General features: G+C 42.1%; 1 pseudogene; it reads right to left on the reverse strand.

Annotated features, from left to right (window-relative positions):
* Positions 1 to 6,304: 6,304 nt before the first annotated feature.
* LOC141130527 (5S ribosomal RNA) lies at positions 6,305 to 6,423 on the reverse strand (annotated as a pseudogene).
* Positions 6,424 to 14,302: the final 7,879 nt, after the last annotated feature.

The following is a 14,302-nucleotide window of genomic DNA, read 5'->3' on the forward strand; positions in this document are numbered from 1 at the left end:
ATAAATGTAGCTGCATACAGGTATATATGGTAGGTTTAGATACTTTTGAATATACAATTTTACAAGGCTGCAGTTTGGCAGGGTTACTCCAACAGGAACACCAGAGTGATTGTGTTATTAATCCCCACCATGCCTTATTGAAGGCCCACTGATACAGGTGGAGTCATTGCAACATTGCCAATGTTGAGTTCCAGAGTGTGGGTGTATTGGATATCAGGTGATTGGCAAGCAGCTTACCCCACCTCTCAGCCTGCTCCTGAAGAGCTGATAGAATAGCAGATCCAGTTTGTCTCCTGTCTCACAGGCATACCAGCTATAAAACAACATGGTAGAGGTGACTAAGCTGCCGCCCTCACCAAGGAGAAGCGAGGATGACTGTGGGCCATTTTATGCTGCTTTTAAAGAGTTTTTGATGAATAATCATGTGACTTTAAATCACTATGGTGCTGTCAGCAGATGTGTTAAAAAACAAAACAAAAAAAAAACAGAATGCTGAGCTATGTGGAGCGGTCTGGGGGATAGCAGTGGCCTGCATCCATGGGGCAGTGCCATCCAGTGTAATAGGATGCCTTTTCCCTCTGATCCTCTGTAAGCTGCCCTTGCCCCTGCCCCTGGTTAAATCCTGCCTCTTTATTGTTGTGTCTCTCCTTCACCTTCCAACTCTATAATCTCTTGAATCCAGGTATGATTTTCCATCTTATCATTTCCACCCTTCTCATCACTCAAGCCCACCTAGGCCATCAGGCTCCCTGCCCGTTGTCCCCTTCCTCTATGCTTCTGGTGCTCTCTTCTTTAACATCCAATAACAAGAAGTCTTGAGCATTTTCCTGCACCAAGTGACTTATGCTGTGCTTAAATAGTCCTTCATGACAATTTTTGGGGAAACAGTGGGATTAGCTGTCGAGGAGGAGGAAAAATAGGACATGTTTACAGCTTCTGGGGAAGATGCACTGTTCTGTGCCTAAAAGGAGGAAGGTGAGGAAAGCTTGGAAAGCCACTCCATTACCATGGGCTGTGGTGGTATAGCATGCCCACTGCCAAAAGGAAATGGCAGTGAATACAAAAGAGGCACTAAGATTTCTGATTGTTAACATCTAATATTGTGCATGACAGCCTTATATTAGTTGAGCTACATTGCTTCAGAGAGGCTGTTCCTATACAACAATGAACCCCCAAATGAAAGAGGAAGTGTTTAGGGAAATAATATTAAATTATTCTAGACCTTATCTCCATTGTTGCAATGTTCTTACTACTATCTACCAGAAAGAAAAGGCAAACATGCTCTACTTCTCAAAGGTGCAGCCCCACCACTGCTTTGTCATGGACATCCCTTAAGAGCTCTATGTAAAGAACCTCTTCCTTTAGGCTAATCAGACATACATGGATGGTGGATACAGGGGATTGCCTAACTTAGATATGGCAGATGAGGATGCAGTGCTTTGGTGTACTAAAACTGTATTATACTAGTGTGCAGTACTGTGCTGCAAACACAGTTCAAAAGACAGGAAGTGCATTATTGGCAATTTGTTGCCAAAACCATGGCTTTCCTGAACTGTGAATGACTTTAGTTTGGGCTGAACTCATGATCCACCTGGTTGCAAGCTCATCCCTAATCATCAGTGTGGAATTCCAAAGAGGAGGCAGGATGTAGGAAAACAGAGCGTGCAGAAATGTGGAACCTCAAAAGTGTTTCCAGTCACTCTCCTTATGGTATGTAGCCATACAGCTCTATTATATAAATCTTACAGCAGATTTTTGTACATGTGCTTCAGCATTGTGTGTTGTTTCTTTAAATGTTTTTTTTGCCATACATGTGAAATTGATTTGCTTAAAGTATAACTAAAGGTATTTTTTTTTTGATAGAGTGCAGAAGGATTAGAACACCTGTTAGTTTTTATTGCTGTTTGTGCCCCCTCCGTTGAGGAGATTTAACTTCTCTATTTGTCCTTTATCATTAAAGATGAAAGAAAGAAAATCCCAAATTTGTGATTGTCCCCAGAAAAGTAATAAAGGGGAAATCTTACAATGGGGATGCTAGTTCTTATGTCCTAGTGGTCCCCAAGGAATTCCCTAAATTTGCAGGGATTTCCTCTCACTTCCTGTTTGGCTATTGGACAGGTAGTGAAGGGAAATCTCTGCAATGGGACACAAATGGTGAAAAAAAAATGCAACAGGGGTCAGTTTTGTTTTTGCCTATAGTTCTACTTCAAAGTGGTTGTTAACCCTTACAAAAACTTACTGAAGTGACTAGCCTCGGGTGATACACAGATTAAACAAATCCTCCTACATAAGTTGTATCCGTTTATCTGCAGCCCTCTCTCCTCTATATAATCATTTAAAGTGCTGAATTCAGACAGCATTTTTAGCTTCAAGAGGCATTGGGCAGGAATCATGTCACTCACTGCACAGCAGAGAGAAGTGAGCTGAGTATAATCTGAGAGCTGAGTGTAGGGAATGGACACACTCCCTCTACACAGTCTCACAGGGAAACATGCACAGCTGAGGCTCTCAATCACATGCTGTGTGCTGGAGGGGGCGGCACCATCTACTGAAAATCCCCCTGGTTGGCATAAACTATCACAAATTACTCATGCAGATAGCAGAGGAAGGTGAGCGCAGACAGAAATGCCACTAGTTGCTTTAGATTGAGGCATGTACACACTGTACAGGGTTATGTTTTGTTCATTTTTCATTTCAGAGATTTACAACCACTTTAAAACTAAACAGACAGATATATAGGTAATAATTCTGTCATTTATTAACAAAAAAATAGGATTTTTATAACAGCTTACCTGTAAAATCCTTTTCTTTGAAGTACATCACGGGACACAGAGCCATAGTAGTTACTATGTGGGTTATAGGGCATCTTCAGGTGATGGACACTGGCACACCCTAAGACAGGAAGTCCACTCCCTATATAACCCCTCCCACTACTGGGATACCTCAGTTTTTGTAGCAAAGCAATACACGTGTATACTAGAAAAGGGGACACAGAGCCATAATAGTTACTATGTGGGATGTCCCATAGCAATGCCAACTGAGGGGAGGGAGACACAACAAAACTCCTTAAACCATAAGCTTGAACAATCACTTGTCGAATCCATTTAGAAGTAGTAGATTTTAATGCTGCCTGTCCTCTTTTAGGCAACGCAAACAAAATATCTGTTTTTCAAATCTTAACAGTCATTCTTAAATAGATTCTGACTGCTCTCACCACATCAAGAGAATGTAGTGACTTTTCTTCCGCAGAACGGGGTTCTGGGAAAAAATGAAGGTAGAACAATATCCTGGTTTAAATGAAAACCTGAGACTACCCTAGGTAGAAAATTAGGATGAGGACACAATACAACCTTATCCTTGTGAATAATTAAATATGGCTCTTTGCAAGAAAGAGCAGCCAACTCTGATACCATTCTTGCAGAAGATATGGCTACCAGCAAAACTAGTTTTCTTGTCAAAAAGGATCAAGGGAATATGTTGTATGGGCTCAAAAGGCTGTTTATTTAATGCCGACAGGACTAAACCCAAGTCCCAAGGGTTCAGGGTTGACTTAACCAGAGATTTTACCCCGTGTTACCCCCTGAATAAAACTACGAACCAAAAAGTGTGAAGCAAGTGGTCGCTGAAAGAATACCGATAAGGCCGAAACCTGGTCTTTGACAGTACTCAAGACCTGCTTTATTTCTAATCCCATCTATAGAAAGTCAGGGATTCTACCCATGATATACAGTGGGGAGAACAAGTATTTGATACATTACAGATTTTGCAGGTTTTCCTACTTACAAAGCATGTAGAGGTCTGTAATTTGTATCATATGTACTCTTCAACTGTGAGAGACGGAATCTAAAACAAAAATCCAGAAAATCACATTGTATGATTTTTAAATAATTAATTTCTATTTTATTGCATGACATCAGTATTTGATCACCTACCATCCAGTAAGAATTTCGGCTCTCACAGACCTGTTATTTTTTTCTTTAAGAAGCCCTCCTGTTCTCCACTCATTACCTGTACTAACTGCACCTGTTTGAAATTGTTACCTGTATAAAAGACACCTGTCCACGCACTCAAACAGACTCCAACCTCTCCACAATGGCCAAGACCAGAGAGCTGTGTAAGGACATCAGGGATAAAATTGTGGACCTGCACAAGGCTGGAATGGGCTACAGGACAATAGGCAAGCAGCTTAGTGAGAAGGCAACAAATGTTGGCGTAATTATTAGAAAATGGAAGAAGTTCAAGATGACGGTCAATCCCCCTCGGTCTGGGGCTCCATGCAAGTTCTCACCTCGTGGGGCATCCATGATCATGAGGAAGGTGAGGGATCAGCCCAGAACTACATGGCAGGACCTGGTCAATGACCTGAAGAGAGCTGGGACCATAGTCTCAAAGAAAACCATTAGTAACACACTACGCTGTCATGGATTAAAATCTTGCAGTGCACGCAAGGTCCCCTGCTCAAACCAGCGCATGTCCTGGCCCCTCTGAAGTTTGCCAATGACCATCTGGATGATCCAGAGGAGGAATGGGAGAAGGTCATGTGGTCTGATGAGACAAAAATAGAGCTTTTTGGTCTAAACTCCACTCACCGTGTTTGGAGGAAGAAGAAGAATGAGTACAACCCCAAGAACACCGTCCCAACCGTGAAGCATGGAAGTGGAAACAACATTCTTTGGGGCTGCTTTTCTGCAAAGGGGACAGGACAACTGCACCGTATTGAGGGGAGGATGGATGGGGCCATGTATCGCGAGATCTTGGCCAACAACCTCCTTCCCTCAGTAAGAGCATTGAAGATGGGCTGTGGCTGGGTCTTCCAGCATGACAACGACCAAAAATACACAGCCAGGGCAACTAAGGAGTGGCTCCGTAAGAAGCATCTCAAGGTCCTGGAGTGGCCTAGCTAGTCTCCAGATCTGAACCCAATAGAAAATCTTTGGAAGGAGCTGAAAGTTTGCATTGCCCAGCAACAGCCCCAAAACCTGAAGGATCTAGAGAAGTTCTGTTTTGGAGGAGTGGGCCAAAATCCCTGCTGCAGTATGTGTAAACCTGGTCAAGAACTTCAGGAAATGTATGAGCTCTGTAATTGCAAAGGTTTCTGTACCAAATATTAAGTTCTGTTTTTCTGATGTATCAAATACTTATGTCATGCAATAAAATGCAAATTAATTACTTAAAAATCATATAATGTGATTTTCTGGATTTTTGTTCTAGATTCTGTCTCTCACAGTTGAAGAGTACCTATGATACAAATTACAGACCTCTACATGCTTTGTAAGTAGGAAAACCTGCAAAACCGGCAGTGTATCAAATACTTATACTCCCCACTGTATTTCCTGGGGTGGCAACCCCTGGATTCACACCAGGAGACATATGCCTTCCAGACTCTATAATATATGACTCTGTAGGCCGGGTTTCTTGCATTAACCAGAGTAGACTCCACTGAACCTGACAGCCCACGCTTCTCCAGAATGTGGGTCTCAATAGCCAAACCGTTAAATTTAGCGTTTGTAAAGTAGGATGTAATACCGGACCTTGTGAGGGAAGGTCTGGCCGTGGCAGTAGGGTCCATGGGTCCCCTACCACCATCTTTACGATCTCTGCATACCAAGATTTCCTGGGCCACAAAAATCACCGACTTCCCTTCCTGCTTGATCCTGCGAAGAAGTCGTGGACGCAGGCAGAATAGGAGGGAATGCATAAATCAGTGAGAACCGATTCCATGGGAATAGCAAGGTATCTGTTCCGCATGCTAGCGGATCCTTTGTTCTTGACATAAAGTTGTCGATTTCTTTGTTAAACCTGGACGCAAACAGATCTACATCTGGGATCCCCCATCTTTGACATATTGACATGAAGATATCGGAGCGAAGGAAGCATTCTCCCGGGAACAACTGCTGGCGACTCAAGTAGTCCGCCTGACAATTTTCTATTCCTAGAGTGAAGACTGCCGATAGGCAAAGTACATTGTTTTCTGCCCAAGATAGGATATGATTCACCTTTCTCTGGGCCGCACAACTTCTTGTGCCCCCCTGATGATTAATATAGGCCAGTGCTGTGGCATTGTCGGATTGAATCCTGGCAGGACAAGTGCTCTGCCTGTATTTCTAGAATGTTAATGGGCAAGACCATTTCTGATCTGGGCCACCTCTCTTGGACAGTTGCCTTTTCCCGGACTGTTCTCCAACCCAAAAAAAACCCAAAAAGGTTGGCATATGTTGTTACCACTTCCCAGGTAATTGAAGGAAGGATTTTCCACTTTGCAGATTTTTGGTTATTAACCATAAACTGAGGCTCCGGTGCACCCAGCCTACAGCACCTGGTATTTCCAGGCGGTCTCCCATCCAGGCATTAACCAGGCCTGACCCTGCTTAGCCACCAAGATTCGACGAGATCGGGCGCTTGCAGGTTGATGTGGCCGTAGGCTTTGGAGTCAGACACATTGGGAATCTAGAGCTTGAACCCTTTGTTCCAAGCCGATAGGATACCGTTTTGCAGCAGTCTCGAGTGAAACTCAGCATAAGGGACGGCCTTGAATGAAGCCACCATCTTTCCCAACAACTTCATGGAAAGCTGAATAGAAGAATTCATCTTGCTTCGACCACCTGAATCAGTTCCTTTTATGGTGTTGATCTTTGCCTGGGGCAAGAATACCCTTTTCTGGGTGTATCTATGATCAGACCCAAGTATTTTAGTCTTCTTCATGGTTTTAAAGAAGATTTCTTCTAGGTTGAGAATCTGATCTAGATATTCTAGGTAGTTGAATGTGGTGACCATACTTTGGTCTAAGCTTCGGTTTTGGGAAAAAAGGTTTGAACCAAACCCCAACCTCTGCTCTTACATGGGGACCACCATAATCATTTTTTGCCAAAAGATGGTCCAATGCTTGAGAGAAAGACCTCTTTTTCTCTGGAACCTTAGGAATGTTTGATCTGAGAAAACGAGGAGATGGGAACTCCAGTTTGTATCTTGGAGCTATTGGGGAAGTCCCCCATCTGTTTCAACACTCTTCCTGCTAGATCCTTGAAAATATATATATATATATATATATATATATATATATATATATACATACATACATACACACACACACACACACACAGACCTACACACACACACATATATATATATATATATATATATATATATATACTGTTTATACACATATACTCAAAAGCCATTATTTCTCTTTAACCCCTTCCGTCTCCCAAAACGCATATTGTTAAGCTTCCATGAGCATTGATTTGCTTTTAATTCCTTTTTATGTTAGCATGCTGTTGGTGTCACAAAGTAATGCTACAGCTTTATACAGACAATTGTATTGTAATGTCTGGAATTAATTCATGTCAAGCAACATTTTATTAATCAAAGAAATAAAATGTCAGCCAAGGCATCCAAGTTCACACTCACTTCATTACAGACTTTTGTTTAAACAGAGGACTTTAAACAAAAAAAAAAAAAAGAAGCTTTTAGTGAATATATGCAATTTTAATTAGTGATTGCCTAAGCAGTTAACATTAAAAAGCTTTGGTATATATTTGGGGGTGGTAATAAAATGCCCTCAAAGCACTTCAAAGTGAGTGATACATATATGTAGCTGTGATTGATCTTCTGGTTTTAACATTGGACTTCCATTTCCACAAATTATTATATTAAAAGAACGAAACATTAAAAAAGAAAACTTTTAATTTACAATACTGTAGCAGCTGCCAGAAAGCATCTGGTAGAAATAAGACCGTTTGCAAATCTATGAAAGTGATATTATGGTGAAACCTTACACTACCTAGTCTAAGTATGTTTTTTTTCCTCTTTTTAGAAAATACTGTACATTGTGCACTGTTTTGAACATCAATAATAACTGTGAACTGTTGTTAAAACTGAACTTCAAGCAGATGTAAAAGACAAATGAATGCAGCTCTGTGTTCATTAGATCATTAAATGCATGTTTGTTAAATGCAAGCGGTGTAAGATCCTGGACTGACCTGGTATCAGGCCTTTGCAATCCCACTATACGGCAGAGTGGTAGAGGGAGAAAAAGTACAGGGAGACAATTAGTTCATGTTTTAAGGAACATGTTGATACTAGGTGAAAGCAGAATAACACAGAGATAAGCTCATCAGTGGACTGCTTCTTCTTCACTGTCCAGTTACAAACAGGGAAGAAGGGAGGGGGCAATATTTGAAAGCGGTACCTAAAGCGGAACTTTACCCATAACAACTAAAAAAATAAATGTTCCTTAGCAAAGAACATACTTTCCACAATAATATTTTTGCTACCCAAATTAGTGTGTGCTGCAAATTGCCTCCAGCATTGCCCCTGATTCGTCTTGCTGGAGGCTGCCATTTTGCTAAAGCTCAGAGCCGCTGAACAGAAGTAAATCTCAAAGCTGAACTAAACCAATCGATTTAATGGTCTCAAAAAAGAGTAACATTTCTGGAATACCGGAATTGCTAACCACCACACTTGTTTCCTCAACCAAACTGTCAAACCATGAAATGGCTGGAGTCATAACTGATCACATGTGCAGCACTAAAGAAGTTGCAGCTCAAAACAGAAGCAGCTTCCTTGGCTGTAAAGGATAAGAGGGTTTAATTCCACTTTAAGGCTGTCAGCAGATTGGCCTATACAAACTTGACAGTGCCTAAAAATGGAGAACTGAGCATGGGCAGAGCAGGATGAGACAGTGTATTACTGGATTTTAAAACAGTATAGACACTTATTTTTAATGTTTTACATGCAAAAGGGGCCAGCCTGAAGTGATCTAGCAGGACTTAAATTTTCTGACTAAAGTTCCACTATAAAATGGTTGTAAACTTCAGACATGAAATATGAACACAGCATATCTCTCTATAGTGTGTACTTGACTCAATTGAGAGCAATAAGTGTAATTTCTGTCTGCCGCTTCATTCCTTTGCTATCAGCATGAATCACTGCTGACAAGTTTTCCTGACAGCCTGTGAGCAACAGCCTCATCTCTGTTCCTGTGTGCTTTGTGAGGGGGGGGGGGGGGGGGGTGTCCCCTTCCCTTCTATCAGCTTTCCTCACTGAACCCTGAGTGCAACTTCAGCTTACTGACCGTTTTCTGAAAGCTCAGACAAATGTTATCATTTCTAAACTTTAAACAGCTGCAGAGAAGAGAGGCCTGCAGATAAACAGGTACAACTATTTTAGAAGGATTTGTTTCATCTCTATGTATCACCTGAGCCCAGTAACTTCACTGGGTATATGTGAGGGTTTACAACCACTTTAACTATAACACTGCCAGACAGGGTTGTGTTGTGTGGCAGAGCTGTGTAAATTTCAGTATGGAGGGACAGAAATACAACTCATTGACAGGTAAAACAGCTCTCATGTACATATTTTAACAGTGTATTATATTTAGCGGTTCTACCTTCCATTCAGCTTTAACAGTACTGGATCCTTTTATACAGTACCCCTCAGGTCTAAAAGTAGTTGATTGTTCAATCTGGATTTCAATTTCTTCAATGTCAAAGTGTTGTACATTAATTTGTCCCAATTATTCCCAATGTTCAGCTTTGCTTACAGGGGGTTTTCTAAACAGTAGGAGTGATACCTAGAGATGAGCCCCTGGTAACGTGATCTTGTCACTGGAAGGATTCAGTGGGGATCCTACATTTAAAAGTAATCTTTCTTGAAAAAAAAAAAACATTGCTGACTTCTCATCAATCATCTTGCTTCATTAATTTGAATCACTACCCCTGAAAAAGCAAGCAGATAAGTCTGGACTTTGCTTTATTTTTCTTGATCTGCATACATGTTGTGGGTCATTGGCTTAAAATATTGAAGCCACGTGGTCAGCATTACAACCACACAACTAGCGTTTTCAAAAGGTGGACAGCAAGGGTGGCCCCTATATTTTTCTTTGGAAAGTTTTAACACTGCTCTAATAAGAAGATTCTGTGGACATATTTAAAGGATTCAGAGTTTACCATCTTCTCTTCACCGACAGACCGTAAGAGAGTCCACTTTGGGCATCCAAGAGCCAGCCAGTAGAGTAATCTGGCTGACTGAGAGAGCTACACTATATGGTCAAAAGTATTAGGACGCCTGCCTTTACACGCACATGAACTTGAATGGTTAAGTTGGCCCACCCTTTGCAGCTATAACAGCTTCAACTCTTCTGGGAACGCTGTCCACAAAGTTTAGGAGTGTGTCTATGGGAATGTTTGACCATTCTTCCAGAAGCGCATTTGTGAGGTCAGGCACTGAACTTGGATGAGAAGGCCTGACCCGCAGCCTCTGCTCTAATTCATCCCAAAGGTGTTGAGCTCAGGACTCTGTGCAGGCCAGTCAAGTTCCTCCACCCCAAACTCGCTCATCCAAGTCTTTATGGACCTTGCTTTGTACACTGGTGTGCAGTCATGTTGGAACAGGAAGGGCCCATCGCCAAACTGTTCCCACAAAGTTGGGAGCATGAAATTGTGCAAAATGTCTTGGTATGCTGACGTCTTAAGCGTTCCCTTCACTGGAACTAAGGAGCCAAGCCCAACCCCTGAAAAACAACCCCACACTATAATCCCCCCTCTAACCAAATGATTTGGACCAGTGCACAAAGCAAGGTCCATAAAAGACATGGGTGAGCAAGTTTGGGGTAGAGGAACTTGACTGGCTTGCACAGAGTCCTGCCTCAACTCAATAGAACACCTAATATAGTGCATTTCATCCATCTTTTTTTGTATGCTTTTCCTATAACATTTCACTCACATATTTAGCTAAATACTAGCACATAGCTTTACATAATTGAAGTAATTAAAAGAGTCTTTCCCCAATGAAAAAATACATTACTGCTGAATGGCTTGCCCTGGTGGAGGATTAGCACCTACTAAATTAGGAGCTGCTGTATTCTAGGAGATCTGATACATTTTAAAGAGCCAGCTCGAGAGTGAGCAGTGCAGGACAGGGGTGAGATTTTGTCACAGAGGTAGTCTTACATTGAGTAGATAAGAATAAGGTCCTAAGGCAAAGGTTTTCTGCAGGTAATTGATAGTTGGAAGCATATGGTATTGAACAGGGTGTTCAAAATGTATGAAATTGTTATCAGAAAGAGGAAAGAGGTATTGGGAGAGCCTGCAGAGATTGTGAAGTGGAAGAATACAAGGTCAAGAGTGTTGCCATCAGAGTAGAAGCATGTGTCCACTGAATTAGGTCAACAGAAGAGGTTAGATTGAAGAGTTGAGAGGTAGCTGGTGTTAACATCAAAAGGGATCTTAACTAATCAAGGATGATAGTGGGCATTTCAGAGGAGAAATAACAGGGTATCAAGGAAGAGTGACATCAGTTCAGGAGGCCAATAAAGCACAGAAATCCACAGAGAAACTGAAGTAAAATAGACGAATACAGTGAGCTTCAAAAAAATGGGGAGGAACAGAGAAGTGAGAAAGTGGTGTGGAAGGAATGTAAAAAGTGCTTTGTAGGTATAGGTTTCTGGCTCTACCTCCCTTTTGTTCTCTAAATCTGGGGGACTGAATCTAGTGGAGGCCATGAGAGAGGACAGCTGGAGAGGCAGGGCCTAATTCTTGAAGCCAGGTTTAAGTAACAAAAAGTAGGTTAACGGAGATTAAGATAAAAAGGTCATTTACAGAGTCGAGTGTGTTACAGACAGCTTGGACATTTCAGAGGGCACATGAGAAGAAGGGCTGGTTCTTGGAAGCAGAGGAATAGAAATTAGATTGTGTAGATTGTAGCTGTAGCCATGGGAAGGATGGTGAAAGTTAGATGATGGAGGCCCGGGTTAGGGAAAATAACCTCAGAATTAAAGTGGTTGTATAGTCTTTTTTTTTACTTTTACCTACAGGTAAGCCTATAATAAGGCTTACCTGTAGGTAAAAAAAAATATCTCCTAAACCTGTACAGTTTAGGAGATATTCCCCTTGCTATGAGCCGCTGAATGCAGCGGCGCATGCGCACAGGGGATTCTCGGCTGAAGGCCCGGCAACTGCCGGACCTTGCCGGGTAAGAAATGTCCCGCACGCATGCGCGGGAGTGATGACATCGCGGCTCCAGCCACTCACAGCGCTGGAACCAACGATACCCGGAAGACACGCCGAGGCAACATGACAGCTCCCTCGCTGTGGACCAGGTAAGATACCGATGCCTCGTTCTAAGGTAAGTATTTCATAATGAGCTAGTATGCGGTGCATACTAGCTCATTATGCCTTTTGCTTTACAGGGGTAAAAAAAAAAAAAAAAAATTTCAGCGGGTATACAACCGCTTTAAGATGAGTTAAGATGAGAGCGGTATTTGCATGATAGCACACAGCCCAGTGTCCTGGAGGTTATATCAGCATGTGGGTTCAGAATTAGAAGGCGATGAGTGCAGTAAAAGAGATAGGGCAAGAGGGAGGGTGATCTACAGTCGTATGCAAAAGTTTAGGAACCCCTGACAATTTCCATGATTGTCATTTATAAATATTTGGGTGTTTGGATCAGCAATTTCATTTTGATCTATCAAAAACCTGAAGGACACAGTAATATTTCAGTAGTGAAATGAGGTTTATTGGATTAACAGAAAATGCGCAATATGCATCAAAACAAAATTAGACAGGTGCATATATTTGGGCACCCTTGTCATTTTGTTGATTTGAATACCTGTAACTACTTAGCACTGATTAATTGGAACACACAATTGGTTTGGTGAGCTCAACCACTTCCAGCCCACGGACGTCATATGACGTCCTGGGCTTTGGGCGGGTATATCTGAATGATGCCTGTAGTTACAGACATCATTCAGATATTGCCGGTTTCAGCCGGCGAATCTCTACACCATAGGAATGATCATAGCGGCCGTTCCGCCACTTGATCATTCCTATGGGAGGCGAGAGGGGACGCCCCCCCTCCCGCCGCCCTCCGATGCTTGCTCCGACTCACCGTTATGATCGGTGAGGCGGAGAGTGGATCCGCCGGCGCCGGATGTAGATCATAGAGATTTCCGGCGGACCAGATGGTCCCCGGAGTCTCTATGATTGTCGGAGGCCGGGCGCGATGTTATGACGTCACGCCCGGCCTCTCCATTCAAAAAAACGGCGCCGCTTCGGCTGGGAAGCGGTGATCGTTTTATTTTTATTTTTTTTATTTCAGGCTTCCCAGGTCTTATTGACCCCATATCTCACTATTAAGACACCTGACATGTCATATTGCTATTACAAGGGATGTTTACATTCCTTGTAATAGGAATAAAAGTGATCAATTTTTTTTTTCTCAAAAAGTGTCAAAATAAAAAAAATAAAATATAATTAACAATAATAAAAAATTTTTTTAAAGCGCCGCTGTCCCCGTGTGCTCGCACGCAGAAGCGAACGCATACGTAAGTCCCGCCCACATATGAAAACGGTGTTCAAACCATACATGTGAGGTATTGCCGCGAATGTTGGAGCGAGAGCAATAATTTTGGCCCTAGACCTCCTCTGTAACTCAAAACATGTAACCAGTAAAAAAATTTCAAGCGTTGCCTATGGGGATTTTTAAGTACCGAACATTGGCGCCATTCCACGAGCGTGTGCAATTTTGAAGCGTGACATGTTAGGTATCTATTTACTCGGCGTAACTTCATCTTTCACAAAATGCAAAAACATTGGGCTAACTTTACTGTTTTGTTTTTTGTTTAAACACAAAACAGTTTTTTTCCCCAAAAAAACGCGTTCGAAAAATTCCTGCGCAAATACTGTGTGAGATAAAAAGTTGCAACAACCGCCATTGTATTCTCTAGGGTCTTTGCTAAAAAAAACATATATAATGTTTGGGGGTTCTATGTAATTTTCTAGCAAAAAAATGATGATTTTTACATGTAGGAGCAAAGTGTCAGAATTGGCCCGGTATTGAAGTGGTTAAGCCTTGAACTTCATAGACAGGTGCACCCAATCATGAGAAAAGGTATTTAAGGTGGCCAATTGCAAGTTGTTGTCTTTGACTCTCCTCTGAAGAGTGGCAACATGGGGGCCTCAAAACAACTCTCAAATGACCTGGAAACAAAGATTTTTCTAGATTATGGATTAGGAGAATGCTACAAAAAGTTATCGCAGAGATATAAGCCGCCAGTGTCCACTGTGAGGAACATAGTGAGGAAATGGAAGACCGCAGGCACAGTTCTTAAGGCCAGAAGTGGCAGGCCACATAAAATATTTTTATTTTATTATGGTGCCCCTGGAAGACGCAATTTTCTTGTGAAACGCAGCGTAGGGCTGAGCGGTATCATCGCGCCACCACCCATTGTTGCTGTACATCCAGCAGGACAGGCTATCTGTGGTCATCCGGCCGGTGCCACAGACTGTTCTTCTACTGATGATGC

The sequence above is a fragment of the Aquarana catesbeiana genome, linkage group LG02, assembly GCF_042186555.1.
Source record: "Aquarana catesbeiana isolate 2022-GZ linkage group LG02, ASM4218655v1, whole genome shotgun sequence".
NCBI classification, from domain to species: Eukaryota; Metazoa; Chordata; class Amphibia; order Anura; family Ranidae; genus Aquarana; species Aquarana catesbeiana.